The 9,992-nt window shown below is 41.8% G+C and overlaps 1 pseudogene; it reads left to right on the forward strand.

Moving 5' to 3' along the window:
• Positions 1-8,507: 8,507 nt before the first annotated feature.
• Positions 8,508-9,854, forward strand: LOC122120377 (annotated as a pseudogene).
• The last annotated feature ends 138 nt before the right edge of the window (positions 9,855-9,992 follow it).

The following is a 9,992-nucleotide window of genomic DNA, read 5'->3' on the forward strand; positions in this document are numbered from 1 at the left end:
ACTTAAGGGATTCTACAAATCAAGAAGAGGAAGATAAATGCAACCAGTAAAATAGTAGAAAGAATAAATCTCATTAGATAAGTAGATACGCAAATAAGGAATAATGAAGAATTAAATATTCACAAACCAAGAAAATGTGGGAATTCCCTCCTACTTTTCAGTAATAACTCAAGAGTATAAATGGTCTCCAATCTCCAATCAAAATACATGAGGGAAGATTGAACCAAAAAAGCAAGACCTATTTGTTGCCTGCAATTAATGCACCTTGCTGACAAGTAATAAACATGGATTTAGATTAACAGAACAACAACACACAAAAAAAATATTTACCACGCAAATGCACCCTGAAGCAAGCAAGACTGGCTGTGCTCATATCTGACAAAGAAGACTTCAAAATAAATCAGAAGAGACAAGAAAAGGTCACTGTAATATTGACAAATCTATCATAAGGATATAACAATCATAAACATATACACCAACCTTCAGTACACCCAATTTCATAGCATTCTTTGCATGGTGGATTAGAACTTCACTGTATGAATGAGACACTATTCAATCCTTACCAGCTGGCAATCAGTATCATAAATACAAAGGATGTAGGAAAAAGTCGTTATATGTATTTTATGAGTTTATGGGAGGAAAATGTGTGTGAACAGTGCATATACATAAAAGGGCGTGTGCAAAGGGGAAACAGTATTAAATTCTGTTATTCCACAGCAGAAAACAGGTAAGATCTAAAACTGAAAAACTATAAATCAATGGGGAAAAATGAAAATGGTGTGGTAGCCTATACCTATCATTTAGCCATGGTAGAAAGCATAAAATAGTAGGATAAAAGTCCTGGGACAGGTCCAAGACAAAAATTGAAAACCTATCTGAAAATAACTAGTGCCAAAAAGGACTGGGAGTATGACTCAGCTGTTGAAAAGAATACCTGTCTAGCAAGCATAAGGCCCTAAATTCAAATCACAGTTCTGTCTCACACACACACACACACACACACACACACACACACACACACACACACACACACACACACACACACACACACACACACACACACACACACACACACACACACACACACACCAGAAACCCACATCATTCTACATGTACCAGCGTAATAGATGTCATGACCTCTTTCCTTGTTTAATTATGAAAAGCATTATTCCTTAGGATGACACATAAAAGAATTCTATCTGATCCAACTTTCTATCATCATTTCTGTTCTCTTTAGTTGTATCTGTAGATATTTTAAGCAAGTATATACACACAGGAAATTACAATCTAGTGTTACATTCCCATTACTCCTTTCCCTGCCACTTTTTGACCTAGCGTTTCGAAGCTATATCTCAAAAAAAGTTTTTATATTTCTGAAAAATGTCAAGGAAACCCTTCTTGCTTTGTTCAAAATCCCTAAATAAAATGACTATTTTGTTCTGTAGACAAAGGGGCACCTTTCCTTTGCCTTTTGTTCCTTCAGAACAAAATAATCATTTTATTTAGGGATTTTGCTCCACCGAGTATGGTACAAAGTAGGGGTAAGTTCATTGTGCCAGTTTCCTAAGTTTATTTGTGAGTGAATTTCTTTAGGAGACTCCCTTCTTCCATCTGACTGGTCCCTGACATACTTTTCCCTCTTTTCCTGCCATAATCTGCTTTACCTAACTCCCAGGTGGCTTCCTGATGTGGGTGGCCAAGGACTAGACTCATTTTCACTTAAAATGATTCATAGCTAATAATAACACAGGTCCTGACATCAGAGCCTCTCCCCTGCACAGAGTTCACACCTTGGCTCACCACTTACTAACAAATGCCTTCAGCCAAGTTCCCTAACCAACTCTCACCAGAAAATAGGACCGGGGCTAGCAATTACCTCTAAAGGGTACCTTGAGAGTTAACTGAGAAAAATTCACATTAAGTGCTTAGAACTTAAGCTATCAACTCTCGCCTCAGAACTGATCTTTATTGAGACTGCACATTAAATACCCACATCACCAGAAATAAGGGCCCCTCGTGGAGGGGAGGGGGGAGTCTCTTTGCATCTCTTTAAAGCAGAAAGTTTATAGTTGGTCTCTTTCCTTAGCAATAGGTCCTGGAACATTTCCAGACACCTGCAAAGTGACCAAATTCTAGTTGTTAGGTTTGTGGAGACCTGGACGGAGTTAAGAGAAACATGACTCAGCAGAGCGACGCTCACACTGCCAAGTCAGAATGTCACCATGACCGAATCTCAGCAGGAAACAAAATCCAGGGTGCCTCCGGTTCAATGAATTCCAAGTCATTAAAACCCAGAGCAAAGGATTGGGATTTTAACACAATATGTTTAGAATGTTGGTTGCTAACATGAGCCAGCTGCTTACAGGGACCATAAATAGTTTTGCCATTTCTCAATTTCCGTCTCTCACATTTTAAAATTAATAAATTATTATCGATCAAAACGATAAAAACAAAAAGATCCGAAGATGACATATGACATGACCTTTGAATGCGTGCAACTCACTTAGTCACGGCTCTCAAGTTGAAATTACACACATGTCCTACGAAAGTGAGTTGCAAACAAGCCAGTTAATGATAATAGTAGTAAGAATAATAATCATCAGGTCGAATAAATCTACTAGGGGTCACAAGGCGTTCATAACTCATGACAGACTTCCCAAAGCCCCAGTGCCCTTCTCTGTCTCTTAGGAGTAGAAAAAACCAGCAAATGATTGAGCAGTGTCTGTACAGTAAGAGAAGCTGAAGACTGACCACGCAGGCCAGAGGGTCGACGGGAGCCAGTGAGGCCAGCTGCAGGCTGCAGCCTCCGCTCTTGGCCAGCACACCCTTCCCAAAGAGAAGGAGCTGCGGAAGAAGGAACAGAATGGCCATCCGGAATGATAGACTCGGGAAACTTTTAACCCAGAAGAATCCAGAGAGAGAGAGGAGAGAGAGAGAGATCTTCCATTATCCCCTTTCACTTAACTTACAAGAAAATAATGCATTGGGAGGATCACAGAACTTCACTGGGATTGACAAAGGCAGAATCCAGAACAGACCCAGGATCCCCTTGATCCCAGCCATTTATTAAGCACCATCTACTGAAAAGAGAGAATAGAACCTGCCTTTGCAGGGTGGCTTATGCCTACAACCCTCGCTACTCAGTAGGCTGAATCCAGAGGACTGTAGTTCATAGCTAGCTAGGGTAGCAAAGCCCAAAAGACTCCATCTCCAAAATAACTAGCAAAATAATGGGTCAGAGCTGTGGTTCAGGTGGTAGAGTGCCAGCCTAGCAAGTAAGTTGAGCAAGTACAGGCTGGGGAGAAGGAAGGAAGAAGAAGGGGGGGGGGGTGGAAGGGGGGTGGGGAGGAGGAGGAGGAAATAGAGTCTATTTTCAAAGATGCTCTCACGTGGTTCAATGGGAAGGATCTAGGATGTAATGCATACTCACAAACTGATAAAGATGAAATTCTGGTGGAGAGTTTCATGCTAGCCTGGGTTCATAATGAGGTCCTGCCTCAAAAACAGAAAAGAAATAAATAAATTCTATCTGGTAAGTTATCATTTGAACAATAACAATGTCAAATCTCACAGCTAAGGTACATATGACCATATAAGATGATGCTAAGTGAAATGAACCCCAAGATAGGGACACAAGAGGTTTTATCTTTCTTGCTGTTGTTTTTAATGTATTTATAATGTACTATGTGATTTTTTTTTGTTTCTTTTGTATGTTCTTCCCCCGTGGTATAACCTCTGTTTTCACTGTATTTGATTCTGGTGTCCTGCATTTTGTTTATATAGTTTTCTAATCTGGGGAGGGGAAGGGAAATAACAAAAAGCTGAAATAAGGATACAGTTTGACCCATTGTAACAATGAGATGTACAAGACACTATGTTGAAAATGAACTTTACATCTTCGGGGTGGTGGGGTGGGGAGGAGTTGGGGAGGTGGGGTGGGAAGGGATGGTAGGGGAAAAACAAAGGAGGAGGTAAGAATGCTCAATAGGAAATGTACTCATTACCTTACCCATGTAACAGTAACCCCTCTGTACAGTATCTTTCAATAAAAATATATACTTAAAAAAAAACTCAAAGCTATTGTTGACTCACAGAAAAAATGCTATTTTATTAAGCTCTTGACTCTATCAATCCAAATTAAGCTCTTGAGTCTTAGATACATTTATAGAACTTTTTCTTCAAAATTCCAATGGCTGTTGAAAGAGAAAGGTTTTAGGTCTGATTCGCCAAAACAAATATTAACATGACCCGTCTGACCAAGAAGAGCATTCCAGAGCTGGTGCTTGCCATTTAAATGACTTTCCAGAGAGTTCTTTCTTGGAGGGGGAAAAAAATTAAACCTTCTTTTTATGGATCTTTTGGAGCAGATGTTTCATAGACTTTATGGTGTGGATATTTTCTTTCTTACTACCTTAGCAGGAAGATTAACTGGGGTTTGAATTCAAGGCTTTACTCTTGATAAGCAGGTACTATACCGTTTGAGCCATGCCTCCAGCCCTTTTTGGTTTCATTATTTTTTTTTGGTTGGTTGTGGGGCCTGAGTTCTGGGCTGGGCGCTGTCCCTGAGCTCTTCAGCTCAAGGCTAACACTCTACCACTTGAACCACAGCACCACTTCCAGCTTTTTCTGCTTATGTGGTGTTGAGATATCAAACCCAGGGCCTCATACATGTAAGGAAAGCACTCTACCACTGAGCCACTTTCCTGGTTTCATTATTTTTGAGATAAGGTCTTACTTTTTCCTTGGGATGGCTTGAACCATGATTTTCCTAATTATGTTTCTTGGCTGAGATAATGATCTGTATGTACTTTCAGGATCAACTTTTTATTGATTGACATGGAATATTATCATGGGCTGGCCTCAAATTGTGATCCTCAGATTTCAGCCTCCTGAGTAGCTAGAATAACAAGCATGAGCCATTTCATCCAGCTTAAATTTTCAATTGATGAGTAAAATTATACAGCTTCATGGAGTACAATTATACATAATTACAGCACACAGTAATTATGTTTAATTACTCTGACTTAATCATTACACAAGTGCACAATGTATCATTATTAAATCAGGCTAATTAGCATAATATACATGTTAATAATTTACCACATATTCATTTAGGAACCTAATTCCTCTTTTCTAGTGGTATATAAAATATATAACAGATTGTGAATTATAATCACCCAAATATGTTGTTTGAAGTTATTCTTCTTACCTTTTTTTAATCTTTTTTTTTTTTTTTTTGGTCATGGGACTTGAACTCTGGGCCTGGGCGCTGTCCCTCAGCTCTTCAGCTCAAGGCGAGCACTCTATCACTTGAGCCACAGCACCACTTCTGGTTTTCTGGTGGTTTATTAGAGATAAGAGTCTCACAGACTTTCCTGCCCCAGCTGGCCTTGAACCACGATCCTCAGATCTCAGCCTCCTGAGTAGCTAGGATTACAGGCGTGAGCCACCAGCACCCCACTAACCTGTGTTTTCTTGTTACCCATTATCCACCCTCTCTATTCCCTTCCTTGCTACCATTGCCACCCTTCGCTATCACAGCCCCTGACCTCTACCCCAGAGGCAGCTACAGAAGCTTCAATGGAAGCCACCACGGTCTCCTAAGCCTGAGCCCGGCCACCTCTGGATCCTCTGGCAATCACAGTACTCCACTCTGTGCTCCTGACATCAATTTGTTTTCATTTCCTCATCTCTAAACTGGGCTTATTCATAGATTCAGTAAATCACATGAGGATTAAGGCATTCATTGTGCTATTGTGAAAAAGCAGAGACTTTCTATACGCTTCTTCCAAGAAAGGTTAGCAGTCTTAAAATTTCAGCACACATGATTTTGCATAGAAGCCCTGTGAGTTTCATTTTGTTGTACAGGAACTCAGTCACAAGAAACAGAGAAGCCATATTCTGAGAAGTCGAATTGGGAGTCTTTATGGGAGAGCCAGAGTCTGAGGGTGGATTCTTGTCACAAAGCCCTGCAGCCGTATGAATACACTTAACAGTGTTAGAACACTGAGCCATGAGAACAGGAGAGGAAAGAAAAAGCAGAGAAACAAGACCAACAAACCAGATCAACTCCAACAGAGAGCTGAAGTGGCATGCCTTGGTGACCGAAGGAGAGCCAGGAGACACAAGACAGGAGGCATGGCATAATGGCACCTGAGCTGGTCTGGACCTAAATAGGATTAGGGTCAGGATCAGGGGACAGGGTCACAGGAAACTCAAGAGTCTCATGAGTTCAAGGCACAGGACTGACAGGACCAGTAACCTATCACCCAAGTCCCTGCCCCTGCCTCTAGGAATTCAGGCATGCTGATCACCTGGGAGTGTAACTTCCCTACCTCTACCATGAAGACAAGATGGTGCTGGTTAAACCCAATTCCCTATCATCCATCACGTGGCCAAGATGGTGGCAGTTAGAGCCAGTATCCTTATTTCAATTTCCCTCTACTTCTGTGCAAGAATTGCTGCTTCACTGTGATTTCTGTAATTTACGCAGCTCCCTCTATTGATCTTTACAATGCAGCAGGCAAAGTTGTCCAACTAACATTGTGGGATGTCTGAGGGCCGCCTCAAGAAGCCGATACTGCCTTCCTGTCCATGATTGCCTGCCTTCTGCCAGGCTCAACTAATGTTAGCCACTCTATGAGTCTATCTGTGTCCCTCTCACCTACAATGCTCAGTTTCACACCATGGATCACCTGCAAAGCTGAGCGATGGAAAAGCCTCCAGCCCACATGGCCTCTGTTCAAGGGGCTTCTCCATCCAATCCTTTTCTCCAGCCACTGATCTGTCCAGAGGAGTTTCCCTTCCCTTGCTGATAGAATTCCAATGTCTCCCTATTGCCCTAAGAGAGAGAAAAGGAGGAGCTTCCCACTGCACCCTGTCAGGGTTCCGCCCACCCCAACCAGCTGCCATCCACATGCCAAAACTGCCAGACAGCCTCACAATGCCAACAGTGCCCGGACACTGCGGTCAACTACCTCCTCTTCCCATGACAGGTTCCTCCCATTGCTTGGGCCCTTCCTTCATCACACTGTCCTCTACCCTTCAAGACTCAGGGTATGTCCTATCCCTTAGTCCCAGATAGAGAACCTGCAGTTAATACACTGTGCAACAGGTGACTTGTTCTGGGTCCAAGGATTTCACAAAGCTCTGAGACTGGCACCACAATAGCTAACTATCCCATGGCTGGCTGGTACATATAAGGTACTTCACATACATGAATTTGTTTAATCTTCCTAGCAGTTCTATGATGTGAAACTGTGCCCGCTTTATGGATGATAAAACTAAGGTAAGGAAGGAGTAACTGGAGCAAGAACCCTCAGCTATCTGTGACGGAGGCAAGCTTCTAATCTAAATCCATCCAGAGTTGTTTGCTCTCTCCTCCACATCTAGTTGTTTACAAAAAAAAGCCTTGATACTGGTAAGATGCCAAAATTGTATAGTATTCTGAAAAAGATGTATTGTTCCAGAAAAAGAAAAAGAACAATAGCTCAAACCTAAGGAAATCCAGCTGAGCATGGGTGACCCCAGCCTGTAATGGTAGCTTCTCAAAGAAGCTGAGATTTGAGAATCACAAAAGTCCGTAAAACTCTCATCTCCAACTAACCACCCAAAAAAAGCCAGGAGTAGAGCTGTGGCTCAAGTGGTAGAGCACTAGCTTTGAGCACAATAGCTCAGGGACAGTGCCCAGATCTGTGTTCAAGCCGCAAGAAAAGCAGCACACGCGCGCATGCACACACACACACACACACACACCACTAAGGAAATCCAAATAAATGACAGACTTTAATTAATAAGTGTTCCATATTGGTTCATTAGTTGTGATAAGTGTAGGGTAAGATGTTAACAGTAAGGAAAAATGGGTGTGGTGTACATTACACTAACTCTGTACTATCTTAGAAACTTTTCTGTGATTCTAAAACTATTCTAAAAATTGCAAGTTTATTAAAAAAAACACTATTCTATGCCAAGCTGGTAATGACAGAATTTCCATTAAGAGCTTCATTCCTTTGGCTTAAGATTGTAACTCCTAAGTTGATTGAATCAAGGCTTCAATGTATTCAATAAACTAAATTAGGCTGAATTTTTCTATATATGGTCTAGTTGAATATTTAAGCTTTTTATTCATATTTGTTGGGTTTCAGCTCTGGGTGTACATTTCTTCATGGAAATTTTTTTCATGGAAAAAATTTTTAAGGAGAAGCAAAAGGAGAGAGACATAATGTATGATCGTTTTAAAATATGTGGGGGTAGGGATATGGCTCAGTGAATGATCACTTGCTGATTGTGTGTGAGGTCCTGGGTTCAAACCCCAGCCCCACAAAATAGAAATTAATAATTAAATGCATCCACACAAATTTTTTGACACATTAATTTTCCTCTCCTTGACTATGACCTCTGTCTTGGATCGTCCACTCTCAAAGGAGTTGGCTGCCATGTTGTAAGGACACTGGAGCCTCCTGGGAAGCATGCCAGAGGGTAAGGACTGAGGCCTTCTACCTACAGCCATGTGCGTACAACATCATTTAAGTGAGCTTCTGGTCCCAGGTGAGCGGTCAGATGAGTGCAGCCCCACCCGACATTTTGACCTCTTGAGAGACTGAGAGCTAACAAGCATCCAGAAAAGCCATTTCCAAGGTCTTGACCCACAGAAGCTACATAAAACGAACGTGTGTAAGCTGCTGTGTGAGTAATTTCTTTTGTCTTTATGGACAACTCTTCAATCCGCCAGCACCCTATTACTTCCACAAGGAGAACTGTCTTTCTCTAACCCTTGCTCTCAATATGGGAACTCTTCACTTCCTCTAGTTTTTGGTCAGTGTGTTCCATTTCCGGTTGCTGCTGTCACAAATTATCACAAACTCAGTGACTTCGCACACAAAGTTATCACCTTACAGTTCTGGAGGTCGGACATCCAAAATGGTATCCTTGTGGCTAAAATGAAGGTGTTGGCAAGGCTATTTCTATCTGAAGGCCCCAGAAATCATGTTTTCTTGACTTTTCAAGCTTCTAGAGGACGCCTACATTCCTTTGAGTGTGGCCCCTCCCATCTTCAAAGCCAGCGTCACTCCCGCCTCTGCTTCTATGGCCACATCATCATCATCATCATCATCATCTCCGACAATAGCTTCCAGTTCTCTTGCCTCCTTCTCTAATTAGTTGTACAAAAAAAAAAAAAAAAGGGTTTGGAGGCTCAAGCTTGCCGCTGGGGTCGGAGGTCACGGCGATCAGCTCCCAGGCCGAAGAAGGAAGATGGCATTACCCAGGAGGAAATCAAGGAGCCTGAGAAGCCAATCGATCGTGAGAAGACTTGCCCGCTGCGGGTGTTCACCACCAACGACGGCCGCCACCACCGCATGGACAAGTTCTCCCGCGGAAACGTGCTGTCCAGCGAGCTGCAGATCTACACCTGGATGGATGCAACCTTGAAAGAACCGACTAGTTTAGTAAAAGAAGTCTACCCAGAAGCTAGAAAGAAGGGTGCACACTTCAATTTTGCAATTGTTTTTATAGATCTTAAAAGACCTGGCTATCGAGTGAAGGAGATTGGCAGCACCATGTCTGGCAGAAATGGGACAGACGACTCTTCAGTCGCAGAAGTTCCAGATAGGCGATTATTTAGACGTAGCCATTACCCCTCCCAACCCAGCACCGTCTCCTTCAGGTCGGATGAGACCTTACTAAATCCTATTTACTTTCTCGAATTTATTTTTCAGCCACTTATGTAAAATAAGATACTTTAGATACTTCTTCCTCCCCTGATTTTTGCCATTAAGCCTTTAAATTCTGAAAAATTTTAACACATCTATTTAGGAGTTAGATTTGGATGTACTATAGTATGAATATTATTAGAAAGTCCACGTTTTAAGCCTTCTGTAAAATATGAAGAAAAGTACTCTTAGCATTCCGGGTGAAACTGTATTGCGAAATATATGTGTGCAATAAAAAAAAGGGTTTGTTTTGACACGTCCATATTTATACACAATGTACCT

This window comes from Dipodomys spectabilis, unplaced genomic scaffold (assembly GCF_019054845.1).
Source record: "Dipodomys spectabilis isolate Male_0828 unplaced genomic scaffold, ASM1905484v1 ptg000175l, whole genome shotgun sequence".
Taxonomy (NCBI): domain Eukaryota; kingdom Metazoa; phylum Chordata; class Mammalia; order Rodentia; family Heteromyidae; genus Dipodomys; species Dipodomys spectabilis.